Source organism: Tamandua tetradactyla, chromosome 9 (genome assembly GCF_023851605.1).
Source record: "Tamandua tetradactyla isolate mTamTet1 chromosome 9, mTamTet1.pri, whole genome shotgun sequence".
Lineage (NCBI taxonomy): Eukaryota > Metazoa > Chordata > Mammalia > Pilosa > Myrmecophagidae > Tamandua > Tamandua tetradactyla.
The window spans coordinates 116197370-116217938 of NC_135335.1; the positions used below are offsets into that span (position 1 = coordinate 116197370).

Below are 20569 nucleotides of genomic sequence, written 5' to 3' on the forward strand. Positions count from 1 at the left end.
TCATAATCTGCTTTTTCATTCAAATAAAGAGTCACCTTGTTCCATACAAAACCCTGTCCCTCCTAAGGGTTTAGATTCCCCTGAGCTGTTCCCGATCACTCGAAGTCCAGTTGCACTCTTCCCAGCTGTGGTCTATACTCAGCTGTGCCCTCTCCAGTTTCTCTGTGTGTAACCAGGTCCAGAGAGTCCTCAGACTTTCCTACCACAAAGAACTGGCTGTTCGTGTTATGTCTTGGCTGAAATGAACTGGGTCTGCTAATTTCAAGTCAGTACATTCAACCAGGAGCAACAATTTCCCTTTACTCCCTTGGACTGGGGACCAGGTCTCCCCATGATAAAGATTCTTACATGTATTAGGTTAAAAAAATGACAGATACCCATTATTGCACATGACTCGATGATAGACGCTGACACTGCTAAAGGTTTCTTAATTAGTCCTTGAAACAACTCTTAGAGGTAGGTATTGTCATTATCCCCAGTTTACAGATGAGCAAACCAAGGCTTAAAGAAATAAAGCATCTTATCTAATTTGATTCAAGCTCAAGACTGCCTGATTCCTTAGGCTGAATCATACCGCACTGCCTCTGTCCGGGTTCCTGAGGGAATTTAGCAAACACCCAAAAGACATGGATTCTAGGTCTTAAACTCCTCTTTGCAAGGTTTTAGTTCTCTCTGAGCGGGATGTGCAGCATGATCAGAGTTAAGGGAAGTGGAAATAGTCCTGCTTCCATCTCCAAACCATAGCAGGGCTATGGTAAACAAGTAATTACTTACTTCTCCCTTGGGTGTTCCTGGCTTTGAAGTTTGGTTTCATTGGATAATATTTTGAACTGTATATATCCTATACAGCAGACAAATCGAACAGTCCTCATCGGAGTTCCAATGCCAGGTTGGCAGTGGACAGGCTGAAGCTCCACTGAAGGACAAAGTTACACTATTTCCCTCTAGGAAAGGTTTAATGATCACACTAAAAAACTCCCAATCAGGCCCATTTGCAACTATTACTGTTAAAGCTGATTGATTTAGAGTGAAGGGCTTCCTGTTCTGGAGCTAATTTTCTTTTGCTGAGGACCTTCAGAAGCTCCATTTTATTAGCTTTCTTGAGTTCCTTCCCTCCTCCTCTCCTGTCAATGAATTGTTGACAGATTGAAGTTAGTCCTGATTGTTCTGTGTTTGGGTAAATGTGGACCTTGTACTCTTAAATCCTAGTTTGATAAAGACTAACAGGAAACTGAAAAAAAATGGAATAAAAAGCATAAATCTTGGGTAGGCTAGCAATGCAGTATCCAAAACAGACTGTGAAGCAGGTATTTCAAGGACTGAGCACATGTTTTTCATCTTCTTGGGGGCTTTCTTATCACTTGCCCCCCAATTTAATAATGATGAACCCTTGAAGGAGGTCCTAGATTTAGCTGTGGGATCCAGTTATGAGGATAAATGATGGGACCTAATTACCCAAGTGATGGCCTTGCAGAGAGAGAGGTTCTGGAAGCACAAATTCCAGCTGACATATGGAAACCTCATTTTTCCCCACATTATAACCCTGTGATAGCTGCTGCAGCAGTACAGATGGGTAAGCTTTGTTCACAGCGGGAAGTGCCTACTACTCTGAAACTGAGGGTAAGGAGGTGGGGGTAGTGATGGGAGGTGTTGCTTTTATTAAAGGGACCGTTGGGCTTTAGGGCTGTCCTGCTTGATGGCCTCGATGTTGGCTGTGACATGAGAGGACGGAAGCGATGAGACGATGAGGAGGATAGCTTGAAAAGAGTAGTGAAAGTTTGGTGCCTGTGGAGAATGAGAAAGTGATCTGAGCAGGGCCATTTTTTAAAGGATACAAAGCAGCTCAAGGAACTGACTTGGCCTGAGACCCTGAATATATAGTGGCAGCAAAGAACAGTCAAGTGTTCTTCCAATCATGACCGACAGCCCTGATGAAAAACAAGAGACGGCAGATAATTAGGTTGATGCAATGATTCTAGATCTAGTCTGAAGGAAGCAAACAGGGAGTGAGGGTAGTCAATGGGAAGAAATTGAAAAAACTGGTATGTTGAAAGTAAGGGAACGAGGTTGAATAATAAACATTAAGGAGATAGGAAATGAAAAGAACAGGAGGAATGGAAATTTAGTCAAAGTCTGATAAATTGGAGCCTAAGTTCTTGGAGGAAGAGGAGTTCCAGACAATAAGTTCTGGGATGTATTTGTTCTTGGGAGTGGGGGGCGGGGATGGAGAGAAAGTGTGAAAGAGACAACAGTTGTGAGGTTTTGTTGAAAGAACAGACCAGCAGGATTTGAAGGTGCCCATGGGTGATTGTAAGGCTTTCATTTTTCCCTAGCAATATGGTATCATTACTTTATTATGATTGTTGTACACTTCCAATCTTTGTGGAACAAGAAAGAAAACAGATGAAAATAGGTAGAAAGCCAGCAAGGTAGAAGATGTACACCGTCATTATATTTAGGAGGTGGCCAAAATGATGTAGATTAGGTATTTCTGGGATCTTAATTGCTACCTACTATTGGGGCTGTGTACATGTCTCATCCACTCTAGCAGACTATAGGCTTCTTGAAAGGATCTGTGTCTTACCATCTGCACATTGTATTGCAATGCCAAGTATGGTACATATCCATGGAAGTCATACAATAAAAGTCTGTTGAATTAATAGCTTGTGGATGGTTCTAATAAATCCTCAGATGTTCATATACTCTTCTTACAAATGCTCATTTAAACGCTCATGTCTCACACATTCTTTCTACAAGTACAACTGCAGCCACTTGTGTAATTGGAAGGTTCCTGCTGGTTGAGAGAGAAGCTCTAAACGCTGCTGGGGCTAGATCTGGGGCAAGTGTGAGTTCCCAAAGGGCAGGAACAAGATCCCGTAGAGTGTCTAGACTTTCCCCTTCCAGTCCAGGGCCCTGTATTCAATAAATGTCCATGAATCCCTGATTGAAAAGATGGCTTCCCACTTTGCAAGGAATTTGCCTCTGCACAACTAGCCCTGAGAGCACCAGCCTCTCCCAGTGTCCTCAGGGCCCCACACAGACCCCCACTCATAAACTCCTTTTTTGTACCGTAAGGCCCAAGTACCATGCATCTTTTCATGAGAAGCAGGCACTTGTATTATTTTAGAAAAACAAAACTTTTTTAAAATCCTAGTTAGGAGGCATTTACTATATTCTAGAATAATGGGTTCCGAATGCTAGTGATTTCAAGTCCAGAAATAAGAAGTGATGTGGTTTCAATCCCATTCCACTGTCTGTTCTTAGCCAATCTCTGAAACTGTTGGTGGGTTGGGAATCCTTCAACCCAGTGAAGGGACAGTGTGACAGAAAGGCAAAGCTCTTGTAAACACTGGAGGGCCAGGCAGAGCCCTGGGCTGGGTTGGGCTGGTGCTTCTTTACCCTGGATGAGCTTCTCCTCAGACCTAGAGAATCGGCCCCGCTCCCCCCACTCTCCTCGGTCAGTGGGGGCGCGCCCTGGGGCATCAAGATCTAGGGTTTGACGATGCGTATTTTTATTTTTTGCAGCCATCTGGGGATTATATTAATATATTTAAAGTTCAAAAAGGAAGAGAAATTCATTACACGAATGGGAGAGGTCATTTTTTTCCTGGATCACTCCCAAACAGAAAATTGAGAACAGGATCTGTTGCAGTAAAAACCCAAAGGGATTGTTTTTCCTTCAAAAACGCCAGCAGATGTTTTCCTTCTTTTCAGAGCCAACTCTCGGTTAACCAGCACTTGGAGAGTGAGTCTTTCAGTTATGCAGTTTTGCTTTTCTTTTTTCATGTCACTGAACCTAAAAAGAGCCACTCTCTAATCAGTGTTTGAGAAATTCTGTTCGTTAGACTATCTGTGGTGAGTTGGACAGAGGAAAAAGACAAAGTGCAAATAAGATCGATGTTTCTATTTACCAGCCTCTTGCCTTCTCTAATTCTCACTTCTCATTTTTCTCTCTAAAATTATACTCTGCATCTCCTCCCTGCCAACATGCACCCAGGCCCTCGAAGTTGTGCCACCCTTCCCATCCTCCCACCCCACGCATCTTCTTCCCAAACAACCAGACGGACACTCCTCCCTCACATGGGGTGACATGGGACATTCAGGGCAGGTCACGGAATTTTAAAATGCTGAATAACACTGCAGCGAATAACCTCTGAAGGCCTCATTCACTGAAATACTTTTTTGTTTTTTGCATGGGCAGGCACTGGAATGAAATAATTTTTTTAGTGTCCAATTTAAAAATAAAAATATGTAGCATCAAGGAGGGCATGGCGATTCAGTGTGGCGCATTATCAAAACCTCAGAGTTTCAAGGTCACGGGCTGCAGGGATGGACAGACCTTGTAATCTATATCTTCCCTAAAAGTGTCAAGAACTGTACCAAGCCCGTTTACATGCTTTATTTCATTTCCTTTTCTTAATGATATGCTGGGATATCACTAGCCTCATTATACAGCTGGGAAATGTAAAGAACCAGGATTCAAACTCAAGTCTGACTGGCGTCAAAGTTTTTTTACCATACCATTGCCTCTATTTTTTTTTTAATCTGGACAGAATGCACTTTTGTATTTTAAGGCAATTTTATTGATACATATTATATATTCACATACCTATGCAATCATTCGAATTGTACAATCAGTGCTTCACTATATCATATAGCTGTGTAGTCATCATAATTGATTTTTTCTTTTTTTGTGAAAAACAACATATATATATATATAAAGCAATAAATTTCAAAGCATGGCACAGCAATTAGTTGTAGAATAGAGTTCAGAGTTTGGTGTAAGTTATAATCTCACAATTTTAGATTTTTACTACTAGCTGCTCCAGGACACTGGAGGCTAAAAGAATTATCAATATAATGATTCAGCAATCACACTCATTTGTTAAACCCTACCTTCTCTGTATCACTCACCATCTCCTTTGATCTTTCTCCCACTCTTTAGGATTATTTGGCTATGCCTATTTTAACTTTTTCATGTTGGAAGGGGCTGGCAATAATTTGGAATAGGCTGTCAATAAATGGAACTAGTTGATGTTCTGGAGAGGCTGGGCCCTCTGTGTCTCAGGACTTATCTGGCCTAGGAACCATCTGGAGGTTGTAGGTTTCCAGAAAGCAATCCTAGTGCATGCAGCCTTTGTAGAATTTCACATAAAGCCCCAGGTGTTCATGCCACTACCTCTTGATTCAAGAGAAAACATGTAATAACTTTAAATACAGTCTAATCAGACATGTTTGCATGTATATAATCCTTTTTTTTTTCTCAGTGATTGTGGCCTTTTGGGGTTATCTCATTTATAAAATGATCAAGTCAAAGGGAAACTTGGGTTAAATACAGAAGAGTGAAATGTGGATGCGTGTGTTTCTGTTTGACTAAGCGAACAAATGTGGATTTTACACTGCATCTGAAAGTGAAAGAGCCGTGGTTTGTGCTGGCCTGGAGCCTGGATATTCAGTAGAAGATACATGATTGAGCCTAGGAACACAGATGTTGAAATAACAACTATAATGATCACATGAAAAATGAGAGATGACAAGTATGTTTAAGACCTTCTTCTGCCATGAGGAAGCTGAGGCCCAGAGACATTGTGACCTGGGCTATTAGAGGACCTTCTGAATAATTAAGAGTTGAATTAAATGAAGAACTGCCTACAACTGAGTTAGCTAAGCTGACCACAGCTGGACCAGATCTCCTTATAGCCAGAGCCTTACTTATTTTTTCCCTTCATTTGTCTGTTAGCTTAAGATAACAACTGTTGGGTGCTTCCCATGTGCCGGACACTCTGATAACTTTATTTGGGTTAATATGCTCGACAACTCTATGAAGCAGGTGACATTATTATTCTGAGTTTACATGGGAGGAAACTAGTTCTGAAAGTGATTATGTAACTTGCCCAAGGTCACATTAAATGACAGTCAGAAACAAACCCACGTATATTGACCCCATCATGAGCTCTTAACTCTTGCAATACTCTGTGAAGAGATAGAAGGTGAGCTGTTGTTATACCATTTTTTTTTCCTAAAGAATTGAGACTTAGTGGTGTCATCAATCTTCCAGAAAGTTACTCAGTGCCCTTTCCTCATTCCTTGCAACAGAGGTCCACTTTTGTTATATCAGGATCTTAAAATTGTAACCCACACATAGTAACATTCTACTGAAGATTTCCACTTTTACCGTTTGCCCAACTTAAAGTTCATACTCAGCCATCAGCACATTCCTTCAAAAGGTCTAGTCTTATAACACGATGATAAAAGACTGATGATATCTTTACTGGAAACAGTCAGGGGAACCAGAGAATCCATCAAGAAGTAAAACTCTTGCCACAATCTTCATAGGCATGTTGGCTCTTCCTTGAACGGTTGCTTCTCCCTTTCAGCTATTTCTTCTATCTTCTTTCCATTTCTTCACATCATCTCTACAAGCCCCTTCGACTGGAGCAGTGTATTTCTAGCCCTCTGCTCCCATGCCCTAACCTGCATATGAAAGCCCAGTTAGTCTGCCCCTTGGTTGATGAACTACCTGCCACCAAAAAAGCCTTACCTGGTCGACCCCAACTCCACTGTTGGTGCACCAACAACCACTGTTTACATCTCACCCCCTTTCTCCCTCCTCTACCCCCTTCATGTTTTCCACTATAGTGGGGAGAAGATTTAAAGAAGCATTCTGGACAAGGAATTCGTAAAGTGTCCCTTCTCCCCTTACCTTTGCCACCCTGCAGGCACATCCTCTCTCTCTCCAAGGATATCTAACCTTCAAAGAAGTATAAAGGAGTTTCTCCAATTAAACTTTTTTTTAATCACCTGACCACAGGTAAACTGGACTTTGTTTTTTGTTTCTGGGAGGGGGAGGGGTAGAATTTATTATTTTTTTAGGTAAAGAAGTTGTAGATTTATTTTTTTAAAATGCAGAAAATAGGGCGGGCCATGGTGTCTCAGCAGGCAGAGTTCTCGCCTGCCATACCAGAGATGCGGGTTCGATTCCTGGTGCCTGGCCATGAAAAAAAAAAAAAAAAAAAAAAAATGCAGAAAATTCAGAGTTTCCATAAACCCCCTTCGAACGCACAGTTTTCCCTATTATTAACACATTGCATTAGGGTGTTACCTTTGTTACAATTGCTGAAACAATATTTTATGACTATCCTGCTAAACATAGTCCATAGTTAACATTTGGGTTCACCACTAGTGTTGCACAGTCCTTGGGTTTAAATTTGTTTTATTTTAGTTACCATATATAACCTAAAATTTCCCTTTTAACTGCACTCAAATATCTAATTCAGTGATATTAATTGTATTCATAATCTTGTGCTACCATGGCCACCAGCCGTCACTGAAACTTTTCCATCACCCCAAAAAGAAACACTGGAGTGACTACGCATTGATTCCCACTCTCTACCCCCACCCTAGTGTGTAGTAATCTATATTTTAATTTCTGACTCTATGAATTTGCTTATTCTAAATTATTTCATATCAGTGAGATCACACAATATCTGTCCTTTTCTGTCTAGCCTATTTCACTCAACATGATGTCTTCAGGATTTATCCATGTTATCACATATAAGCAGAACTTCATTCCCCTTTTACAGCTGAATAATATTGCCTTGTATGTATATATCACATCTTGTTTATCCATTCATTTGTTGTGTGGACATAGGGGTTGCTTCTATCTTTCGGCAGTTGTGAGTAATGCTGCTATGAACACGTATAGTTATGCAAATATCTGAGTCCCTGCTTTCAGTTCTTTGGGTTATATACCTAGAAGTGAGATGGCTGGGTTACAAGAAGTAATCCCATACTTTTGATTGGAGGAACCATCAAACTGTTTTCCACAGCAGCTGCAATATTTTCTATTCCCATCAGCAATGAATGAGTAATCCTATTTTGCCACATTCTCTCCAACTCTTGTTAAATTCCTTTTTTTCCTTAATAGCCATTCTAGTAAGTGTAAAATGGTATCTCATTGTGACTTTTACTTACATTTCCTTAATGGCTAATGAAGGTGAGCATCTTTTCATGTCCTTTTTGGTCATTTGTATATCTTCTTTGGAGAAATGTTTATCAAGTCTTTGGCCCATTTTTTAATTGGGTTGTTTGTTTTCTTCTTGTTGAGTTGTAGAATTTCCTTATGTACTCTGGTTTTTAAACTCTTACTACGTATATAGTCTCTAAATGTTTTCTCCCATTATGTAGGTTGTCTTACACTTTCATGATGAAGTCCTTTGAGGAACATAAGTTTTTAATTTTGGTAAAGTCCCATTTATCTATTTTTTCTTTTGTTGCTCGTACTGTAGTTATAAAGTCTAAGAAATTATTGCCTGAAATAAAGTCCTAAAGATGCTTTCCTAAGTTTTTTCTATGAGTTTTGTAATCCTGGTTGTTATATTTGTGTCTTTGATATGTTTTGAGTTCATTTTTGTATATGATGTGAGGTAGGAGTCCAGATTCATTATTTGCATTTGGATATCCAGTTTTCCCAGTACCATTTGTTGAAGGGAATATTCTTTCCCCATTGAATGACTTAGCATCCTTGTCAGAAATCAATTGCCCATAGATGTGAGAGTTTATTTCTGACCTCTCTTTCGGTTCAGTAAAAGAATGGAAAGTACAGAAACAAACCTCAGGCTGTATATGAATTTCCTATATGTTAAAGGTGCACTTTAAATCAACAGGCCATTTGGAGAAATATAAAAACTTAATCCTCACTCCAAACCAATTTCAGTCAAGTAAAAAATTTAAATGTAACAGAAGAAACCACAGTAGTGGTAGATGAAAACACAACTGAAGAGTGTTATAATGTTGTCATAGGGAAGGACATCAAGTAATATATATCAAAGGACATCAAGAGAAGCTATGAATGAAAAGTTGGGAAATTGATTATACAAAAATTAAAACCTTCTAACTCTTCCTAAATGTGAACAATCACCAAAAATAGTCATATATGCAGAAAAAAATCTATAAGGCTGTGTACCATAATATTAACAGTAATTTAGTTTTTGTGCTGAGATTACACTGGTGATTGCAATATCCTTTTCTTCTTATTTTCTTTTCCTGAAATTAACATGCATTACTTGGTAATAATGTTATTTTAAAATAGCATAAAAATTAATGTGTGATATGTTAAGGCAGTGAAAAGACTCACTATTAAAACAGCCTTTTCCAGTAAGACATAAAGACTTACATACATTTGCTCAGACAGAAGTTTTTGCACAGCAGGTTGTTTATCCCAGTTGCCCTATTCCTAGAGTTGCTGTTTCTCATCAAGAAAAGGACTGAAACTTGAATCCTTCTCTACCTCCTTATTTACTTTGAGCTGGTGTGATTAGAACACTGTCTGCAATGAAACCTGAGGCAGGTTCTGTTGACGAACATGAAATTGGAAACCTTGGTAAAAGCAACTCCCGACAGAAAGCTATTGTCAAGGGTGTATGTGCTCTAAATTGATTTATTCTTTCACACCCAGGTTAAATTTTTCTAATTCCAGCTCTAGAGAAGTGGGCAAGGCAGATATTTTTAGACAGAAAGTTTAGAGAAGGAGACATTATGAGCGTTCTAAGTTTCAAAAGTCAACATTGCCGGTGTTGAGAAGTTCTAAAAATACTTATAATCAGTAAGAGAAACTACACGGCTCGATACAAATAAAGACCACATAACAGATACAAAGACGTCACATCAATAGTAGTCATGCTGACATCTCAGTGTCTGCCATGCTCCAGGCACTGTGCTATATGCTTTGTGTACCTTATCTGCAGCCACAAGTAACTTCTTAAAAACAAAAAAAAGTTTCATTATTGATTGCATTTCACAAAGATAATTTTACGCAAATTTGATGTTTTGAAACTTTAATGGTTCTTCACATTATCCTGAAATATATTGCCAAGTATAAATATAAATAATAAAGTTTCCAATAATCTATTAAAATTCCCCTAAGGAATTTTGGGAAAATAATTGAAGGTCTTTTGGACTACTTCTTACTATATGCCAAGCACAATCCAAGTGCTTTACATGTATAAATTAATTCCGCACAATATATGAATAGTTCTAAGTATTATCTCTGATTTAAGAGGATGAAACCGAAGCATAAGGAAATTGAGAGACTCACCCATGACCGGAGGGCTCGTGAGTGACGGTGCTGGGGACAGAGTCTGGACGGCCTGGCTCTCGAGTCCTCACACTACGTACCCCGTGCCTCAGAGCCTGGCCTCACTGCCCGGATCCCTTCAGCGTGGGGTAATAAGTTATCAGACCTATAGAAATAGGTTTACATCTTTTTGCTAGAAAATAAAAATAAATAATTGAAACAATTATTTGGATGAAATCAGCCCAACACTAACGTGATCTTTTTTAACCGGAGGGGTATGCCTCGCTTGTGGAGGTAACTGCTTTGGGGCTTGAATTGCCTTGACTAGTGGGCCCTGCCCTAGAGAGGCACATTCCCTCAGATACCCACTTCCTCTGTGATAGAGAGAGTCAGATCTTCTCTCCGTGCCGCTGTTCTTCCCCTGGGCAAGCTGGTTTGCCTCTTCTCTAGGTCAGGGGAGCAGCAATGGGATGGCGGCAGGAAAATGAATATCTAATCTATCCTTCAGGCGACATCGCCTAAAATACGGTGGCCTCCATATAATACAGCAATGAAGAGTGTGGACTTTGCAAGTCAGACTGATTTCAAATGCTAGTGCCCTCAGTTATTAGCTCTGAGACCTTGGAAAAGTAATTTAACATTCCTAAACTTCAGTTTTCTCATTTTCAAAATGGGGATAGCACATGCCCACGTTACACAGCTGTTGAGGGAGGCCAAATGCACTCATTCCTGGGACAGAGGCTCGTGTCCTCCATAATCATTAGCTGTTACTTTCATCATCATCCTCTTCAACATCTTCATCGTAGTTAGGCACCTGCTTTGCTGTGAGCATTCTTCAGCATTGAAAGTGATGTTCAATGTGGCTGTCATCCTTGCTTTTCATTTCGAAGTACACACAATGAGATGTTGTGATTCAAAGCAATGTGTCCAGCCAGGCTATTGAACTCTCCACCTAAAGCAATGTGTAAATTGGCGCCAACAAAGGAAGGAGGGACAAGACAGGATAGTAATAAGGAATTACCATCTTGGAGAGCATCCTTCTGGTGAATGCTCTTGCAATAAATGCAGAGCACATAAGATGGAATGTCCCCTTATGTCACAGCTGAAAACTGTAACATAAATATTTTTGTCAGTTGGCTTTATTCTACAGATGTTTTTGAGGATTTGTTGTTGAAACAGCCAATCCACTCCAGAATAAAAAAATTAAAAAAAAAAAAACTTTTGGCAGTACTCAAAGTGTCAACTAATTAGATCCAAATTGCAACTGAACATTTTGAAATATATGCATCGCCCACGTGAATACTGAGTGAATTTATTATAAATAGAATTTCAATTACTGTGAAAGAAGGACACACAATGGCACGGGAGTAAATTAATCTGTGAATTTGTGTTAAACACCTTATTAAGAGTGCCCCTCTCAAGCGACAGTATACAATGGATTAAATGATGGGTTTTCCAAGAAAAACTTGCTTGTGCCCAAAGCAAGTACTCAGGACAAGAGTCAGAAAACAACTAAAAGCGGGGCAAATAATAAACTGGATTCTGACCATCTCTGCTACTTACATTGTGAAGGCTGAAAGGTTACTTTTTCTTTTTGGGTAAATTGAGCCTCCACCCTGTGGGTCTATTTTCCTGCAGACTTTCTTTTTTTTTTTTTTTTTTTAACTTTCTTTGTAAAAAAGCAATAGTTTTCAAAGCATTCTTCAAAAAGTGGTTACAGGATAGATTCCAGAGTTTGTCATGGGCTACCATACTACCCTCTCATATTTTTCCTTCTAGGTGCCCCAGAATATAGGAGGCTAAATGTCTTAAATATTTATCATCACAATCAACTTTTCTTCCTTCTTTTTTTGTGAACAATAATATATATAAAATAAAGCTAAAAATTTTAAAGCACAGCACCACAATTAGTTGTAGAACATATTTCAGACCTTGACATGGGTTACAATTTCACAATTTTAGGTTTTTACTTCTAGCAGCTCTAAAATACCGGAGACTAAAAGAGATATCAGTTTAATGATCCAGCATTCATATTCATTTGTTAGGTCCTATCTTCTACATATAATTCCACCATCACCTTTAATCTTTTGATACCTCTCTTTGAGGTTGTTTGGACTATGGCAATTCTAAATTTTTGCTATTGGAAGGGTCTGTCACTAATATAGGGCAAAGAGATGGAACAATCTGATGTTCTGGAGAGGCTGGGATAGGTTTCAGGATTTATCTGGACCAGGGACACACCTGGAGGTTGTAGGTTTCTGTAAAGTTACTCTAGTGCATGGAACCCTTGTGGAATCTTATATATTGCCCTAGGTGTTCTTCAGGATTGGCTGGAATGGTCCTGGTTGGCAGGTTGGCAGGTTATGATAGGTAGCAAGGTCTACCTGAGGCTTGCGTAAGAGCAACCTCCAGAGTAGCCTCTCGACACTATTTGAAGTCTCTCTGCCACTGAGACCTTATTAATTACACTTCTTTCCCCCTTTTGGTCAGGATGGCATTGTTGATCCCACAGTGCCATGTCTGGATTCATTCCTGGGAGTCATCTCCGATGTTGTGAGGGAGACTTTCACCCCTGGATGTCATGTCCCATGTAGGGAGGACGGCAATGATTTCACTTGCAGAGTTGCACTTAGAGAGACTGAGGCCACATCTGAGCACAACAGAGATCCTCCAGAAGTAACTCTTAGGCATACCTATAGCTAGTCTAAGCTTCTCTGCTACCTACATAAGCTTCACAAGAGTAAGCCTCCTGATCGAGGGCATGGCCTATTGATTTGGATGTCCCTAAAGTTTGACACAGTATCAAGGGATTCCCTGATGGTAAGGTTTAATAGATCCATAGTCTTTCTCCCCTCCCTCAGGGGACTTTGCCAATACTTCTTGATTATCTGGTTAATATACTCTAGGATGTTTCCAGGTATTACAATAATCTACACAGGATTAAAGGACCTCTTTCTTATTCTGTGCTCTCTGTGTTTCAGTTGTTCAAATGAGCCATACAGATAGGTTGAATTGATTATGTATTGTAGAAATTTCAGTTCCAAACCCCTGCAGACTTTCTAAAAGTTGAGTTTGGATGGCATTAGGTGATGCTACCCATTCTCCTTAGCAGGACTCACAGCTCCCTCCTGGCTCAAACCTGTGCAGCTTCAGACCTGTGTCCTGCCTGCCTCTGAAGATGGCTGCGCAGTCAGGGTCTGGACTTGACCTTTAGGGTTTTCAGTTTCAGCCTTTGGAAGAGATGAACTTTCCAGTAGACGCTGGTATGTATATAGATGAGATAAGATTCTAGACTGGTTCAGTAGTAGAAGTAAAATAATTTAGACAACCCAGCAGAAAAAGCTGAGTACTCATTATGTCAGCAAGAATCTTAAGGCAATGAACCTGCCTGTTCTGTTAGGAGTGAATAGCGGTCATCAGACTTGCTTAGATTGAGGTCAGAAAGCTATCTGCATGATTGAGAAGAAGTAACTGTGGTATGGGCTGCAGGTATGACTTCCCGCTGTCACATGACCCTTCCACTGTGAGATCCTGGGAATTTATAATTCTTTCTACCAAAGTAGTGACATTCGTGGACTCAGCAAGTATTAACTAGCTCCCTTCTCTAGTGCTATTCTGTTTTTTTTAAAAAACATGGCATCATGCTAATTCTTTAAGCCCTGTATTTCATGAATGAGTGGGGACCTCATGATGATGCCTTGATCAGAACTCAGGAGAACAGGCTGCTAAGTACTGTGTCCTTTCTATTTACATACAGGTTCAGTAGGTTCACATTTGCTAGGTATTCAGGAATACAGACAAGGATATATATGGACTTGAGTTATATTTTGAACATAAGAGAGCATGAACTTCTAAAAAAATAATAGAGGTTTAATGATATATCAGACCTCAAAAATTAGCCCTGTATTTGCCATTAGAAAATCAACAGATTTATCTTACTGGTAAACCAGAAAGTAGCTTGCATGGTTTAAACCCACTTTTCTATGCTGATCTGTACGTATCACGATGGATATATGTGGCATTTGGAATGCATACACAAAGGTGCTTTGGCATCGCTGTTTTGTTTTGAGAGGCAGCTTTTGTTTCTATCTTCTATACTATATTCTAGGGTTTTACAACTTTGACTGCATTGACATGGGGGCCAGATAATTCTTTGTTGTGGGTCCTGACCTGTGCATTGCAGGTTGACTAGCAGTATCCCTGGCCTTTACCCACTAAATCCTAGCATCAGCTTTTCCCTACCCCCATCCAGAGTGACACCAAATATATTTCTGTAAATTGCCAAGTGTCCTTGAGAAGACAAAATCATCCCTAATTACCATGTTTTTATATTGATAATCTTGGTCACTGCTTCTAAATTTGTCTCCTCAATCCACCCAAATCTATGATTCTATTTAAGACTGAGCTATGGACAGAAAGACCAGTTAAGGTTTGTTTAATGTCTGTGAAGCAATTCTTATACTTTTGAATCTCAGAATCCTTGGTACTCTTAAAGCTTATTGAGAACCTCAAAAAGCTTTTGTTTATGTTGGCTATGATCTGTCACTATTTATAGTATTAGAAATTCAAACTAAGAGAAAAGTTAAATAGTTATTCATTTCAAGCCAATAATTAAGACATTATGTGTTTACAAAATAGTGTATTTTATGAAAATTAACTATAAATTTTTAAAATTAGTGAGAAGAATGGTATTGTTATGTTGTTGCAAATTTCTTTAATATCTGCCTTAGATTCTCATGTCTACTTTTTTCATCCTTTTGATAGATGCTGGTTTGGCTGAAGTATATGAAGAAAAGCCCACTGAGAAGTAGGAAAAGGGAGAAGTATTTTAATAGCCTTTTCAAATAATCATGGATATTTGTCTTTGATACTACCCCAAATAAGTGGTAGTTTTGTAAAGGCTACTTTGTCACAATTATAATCCATTTATCTATTTTGAACTTTGAATTTATCTTTTGCCCATGCACTGGTCATTTGAAAAGACTGGTTCTTCTGGATATTAACACATTTTATTAGACAATATTAAAAAATCACTTTTGTTAACATTGCCACCAATCTCATCAGAAAAGTACTTAACTGTTAGAAAGTTCTCAGGCTCACAGAGGTGGATACGAGTTTTCCAAAGTTCTCATTTTAACTTAAAAGCTTGAATTTTATCATTGGCACTGAACACTGTCAGTTGTTTCCCTTGAAGTGACAGACTCACTTCATTAATTTTTGCAAAAATGTCTAACATATACTCAAGTCTGAATTACCATAATTTGTTCTGTGAATTGTTCTTTCAAGTAAAAAAATTGTGTTCTGTGAAAAAAAAAGGCTATTCAGCTTGCAACTCACATAATTGCACATGCCCTTTTCCTTAAGACAACTATCATACTTCAGTATGCAGCAAAAGTATTCTATGTGCACTTCTCATTTTGTCATGTAGAATATTTTTACTGTATGTTCAAGCATTGGGATTTAATCAGATTTCTATTTTTAAATGTTTTATCACAAACATTTTTAAGTGAAACTGGCTTTTTCCCCCCCTGAAAGAGCCTAGTAGCAAAGAACACAAAATTAGCTATGTGTTGTTCATGCTGAAGCACCAGCAGTCTTACTCACGATTGTTTTTACCCCATGGGTGCAAACAGCAATAAAGTAGAAAAGGCAAAAAATGTCTCAGCATCGTTATAAAAGTTGTTTTGACCTTGGTGACCTTCAGAGGCCTGCACACTACAGACTGTTGGTTTATGAAAACCAATCTACTCCAGACTTAATGTGAATAATATAGAATAAATTCAACAGTAGCAGACACACTTCATCTGACTACAGCTCCGCATATCCCTACAGCTGCATGTGGCATTCCAGGAACATACAGCCACCAAAACTGTGGAAATTTATGGTTGTTTCTCCTTGGCATCAGTCGTGTAGGTTAAGAATGTTTGTAAAACCCTTTATCCTCTTGATGGAGTTGACATTTGTGAACTTTACCTACATCATTTTTTAAATGCTTTCCACATTTGGCCGAGACCCTCCTAGAGTAATGAGTTTCGAGACATTGTATCTCAGTACTGTTTTCTGGGATTTGTACCAAATTTGACTCATTTCCTCTCAAAGTAGATTCCAGTTTCAAGGAAGTATGTATTCCCTCAATTTCCAGCACAGTGCCTTGTTCAAATTAGGCCCTTAATAAATATTTGTTTACTATAAAATCGTATTGATTCTCCCTTTTTGTACTCTTGATGGTTTATGGTCTAAGCTTCAACTGTCTAGACTGGAGAAGGTTTTTGCCTTTTTAATGTTTGTGCATGTGTTTGGGGTTTGGTTTGCTGCTGTTGTTGTTTAACCCTTGGAACATGTGAAGGTGAAAGTAAAGCCCTGTCCTGGAAATAGGTGATTAAGGAAAAGTCTGCATAATCACGAGGACACCTGCCTCCCACACCAAGCTCTTTCTATGACTCAGGTTCCCGACCCCTGTCTTATGCATATCTCCCATCATCAGCAACTGGAAGATTCTGTCTGAGAAAACATAATCCAAAGAGATAAGAGTTAAAGATAACTGGCATTTATGGGTCCTACAAAGAAAGCACTGGGCCCAGCTACAGAAGGGTCTGCTATTTGGCAAGCCCTAACCCTGTGCCCACAGGGGAAAAGGGAAGATGGTCTCCAATAGAAGGAAAAGGTGATGAGAATTTCTAGGGTGGCGTTGAATGAAATGCTGGGATAGCAACTCTTTAGTAAAACAGATTAGTACAAGAAGATATGCCTCCAAGTGGCAAAAATAGAACAAAGAAATAACCTAAAAGTTATACAGGAAAAGAAATGTGTTCACAGTGTGTCTCGTGGCTCAGCTGAGAACAATATTTTCATTGTCACAATCGTGTAAACACTGTACAGAGATTAAGTCAAAAATTGTGTTGGGAAGATAAAGGGAGAAAGTGTTATACGTAGCAGACTCTCAGGGTTGCAGTAATAAAAAAGCTAAATCCTAACCTTCTACTGGAGAAAATCATGACTAAATCAAGAAGTAGCAGTATAGGTATGTTATTTAAAATAATAGAAGTTAAAACCAGAAGCAAGAACCCAAAAAGTTGAAAATAGTTCCTCTAGGCTGTAGAACTCAAGAGAAAACAGACACAAAAGTACATTATCATGTATCAGAACAGCTTAGAATGAAATAAACATCCATCAGTTCACCTCTTGGCTTAAGAAACAGAACATTATTACATATGATTGCATCAACTTACCCCACAGAGGAAACTGCGAACTCAATTATTAAGTTACTCATTTTCTTGCTTTTCTTTATAACTTTATCATAAACAGATATATCCCTAAACAATGTCTTAATTTACCTATAGAATTTATATATGAATGAAATTCTACTCTGTATATTTTTCTCAGATTTTCTTTTGTTCTCATTGTTTTTAAGAATTAGCTTTGTTGATATGTAAAGCTATAGTTCATTCTTTGTTATTTCTGTATGGTGTTCAATTGTCTGAATATAGCATGAATTATTTATACTTTCTGTTGGCAATGGGCATATGGGTTATTGTCAATATGTCTATATTAACCAGTACTGCTATAAACTTTCTTCTACATGTTTCTTGGTGCGTATGTGGAAGACCTTTCTAGGGCACTGGGTCGTCTCAAAGTGTAGACCTTAAATTAGCAGCAGCAGCAGCACTTGGGAACTTGTTATAAATGCATATTCTCAGGCCAAATCCTACACCTGCTGAATCAGAAATTCTGGGAGCTGGGCTCACCAATCCATGTTTATCAGTGATTCAGATGCACAATCAATTTTGAGAATGAAAAATCTAGTGTGATGATGGATTTGTCAGTTTCTTCTTCTAATTTTGTCTATTTATTCTTTATCTTTTGAAGCTATGTCATTGGAATATATGAATTAGAGTTGCTTTATCTTTCAGGTGAATTGTAATCTTTATAAAAACATAGCGATTCATTTTATTTCTGGTAATGCTTTAAGCCTTAAAGTCTATTTTGTCTGATATTAAAAGACCTGTGATAAATTGTTTTACTCTCTCCTTAAGGTCTATTTTTCTATCTTTGGACTTTTCATTTTCCCTGCAGTTGTGTTTTGGTAGAATTTGGGTCTTGTAAAAAAGTTGATTACCTTAAAAAAAATTCAACCTGACAGTCATGTAATAGAGGAGTTTGGCTTGCCTACATTGATTACCGTGTTTTATTTCATTTCTACCATCTTATTTTTCACAATCTTTAGGTTCTGATGCTTCCATTTGTTTTGCTTATTTCTTAGGGTGTTTGAGGTTACTGTGTTCCTCATTCCATTTTCTTTCTCTGCTTGTCATGTAAGTGTTCCTTTAGTGAAGGTCTGGTGGTGGTACACTCTCTCTGTTTTTGTCTGTAGAGTTCTTTATTTCATCCTTATTTTTGAATGATAGTTTTACTAGGTAAACAATTCTGTAGTGACAGTTATTTTATCTTCAGCAATTTAAAAATAGTATTCCGCTGTCTCCTTACTTCCACGTTGCCGTTGAGAAGGCAACTGTCAAATTAATTGTTCTTTTGCAGCAAGCCTGTCTTTTCTTTCAATGTGTTATTAATATTTTATTTCTTTCTTGTTTTACTTCTACAGGTTCTCTACGACGTGTCTAAGTGTAGATTTCTCTTTAACTTGCTTGGGACTTGTGGTGATGCCTGAACTGGTGTCTTTCTGTAGAAATAACCCATTCAATCCTACATTTCCATATGACTTAAATCTGTTGATTTTTCAATCAATATCTTCTCAAGTATTGCCTCTGCCCCATTCTTTCTGTTGCCTTCTTCTGATTACCCAGGCTCATCTCATCCCATCCTCAATAACTCTTCACCTCTTTGTGTTGTCATTCCTTTTGATGTCCCTTTATTTTTCTTTAATTTCATTTTTATCTCATAATCCCAACATCTCCCATCTTTGTGGGTTTGTTTCTGTTTTGCTGACTCTTACTCACCTAGTCTTGTTTCTCTGTTATTATTACTGTGTGTGTGTGTCTGTGTGTGTGTGTGTGTATGCATGCAGGCACATGTGTGCAAGAGAGAAAGCGAGAGCCAGAATGAGAGAGAAAGAGGGAATGCTGATGTTCCTTGGAACCTTACAAGTAAGAAATTAATTTGAGGCCTGGATTTAAAAAGGATTTGTGTTTGCATCTGCCAGGCATCTGGGGGCAATATCAATTTGGGATCTTTTTAAACACTATGGAGATATTGGTAATTATGGGCCAAAACCTATGTGGTTAGAAATTCTCAGAGGAGACATTTTACAATATTTTTTCCATTCTAATTTTTTATTTGCATTCCACTATGTTAGTTGATAGTTTTGTTTTTTTTTTTCTTACTTGCAAGCCATCTTATGTCCTCTTGGAGAACATTTTTAAATTATGACTACGAAATGAAAGGAATAAATTGAAGAATATCTAAAGACCAGTTCATTATAACACTGGATTATTTTTAAATACAACTTTGCTAGAATCTCAGGATACACAATCCAATGTGTTTTGCTTTTAAAGTAAGTTTCATTGCCTAAGGCAATGATAGCAGAATAAATTGATTTTAAAGAGTGCTTAGACAGGCTCAAAGTGTGGACAAAGAGAAAATGGACGTTCCAAGCCAACATTCAATATTTACATGGTAGTTAAGACTTGGAGATTTAGAAACTCAAATTTGGGTTTGCTGCCAATGGGAACAAGCAAAATGGAGTAGTAGAGTCTCTGTGTAAAATGGTATGATAAAGCTCCAAAATATGCTAAGCAAAGGGCGGGCCACGCTGGCTCAGCAGGCAGAGTTCATGCCTGCCATGCTGGGGACCCGGGTTCAATTCCAGGTGCCTGCCCATGCAAAAAAAAACAAAAATATATACATATGTACATATATATGCTAAGCAAAAAAACTCGTAGATGCTGAACAGTGTATAAAGTATGCTGCTTTCCATGTAAAAATAGGAGGAGAAGGATATACATTTGCTTGTACATGCATAAAATATCTAAAGAAGGGTACCCAGGAAACAGAACCTCCGAGTTAGCTCTGGAGATATGAACTGAATGGTAAAAGACAGAGGTGTGACAGAGATTTTACCATGTGCACCAATTTGAACGTCTTGAATTGCAAGTCATGAAAACATATTATCTATTCAAACAAATAGATACATAGACACATAAAAATCAATAAAAAGAAAAGTTAGTGGGTAAATGAGTAAGAGAGTAAGTTAATGTATTCCCTGATTGGATATACTGGTTACTAGCTGTTTGCTAACCCCTCTGTGCCTTAATTTCCTCACCTGTAACATCGAGGTAACGACACCTACCTCAGTGGGTTGTGGTAAATAGAACAAAGATTGGCACAGTGCACCAAAAGATGTTGGCTATTATTATTTTCATTACTATACGACCTTGGGCAAGTCACCTCACTAAACATGGGCTTTATCTGTATTTTAACCCAGTTTCTCCTACTTATCTTATTTTAAATTCTCTTGCCCTCAAGTTCTGTATTTGTAAA

At 38.4% G+C, this 20569-nt stretch overlaps 1 long non-coding RNA gene across 1 annotated transcript in view; it reads right to left on the reverse strand.

Annotated features, from left to right (window-relative positions):
* LOC143647396 (uncharacterized) overlaps positions 1 to 20569 on the reverse strand; it is a 74807-nt gene that overhangs the window by 31759 nt on the left and 22479 nt on the right. Inside the window, exon 2 of the long non-coding RNA XR_013158030.1 lies at positions 10097 to 10268. This is a non-coding gene — a long non-coding RNA (uncharacterized LOC143647396). The remainder of the gene's footprint in view (positions 1 to 10096; positions 10269 to 20569) is intronic.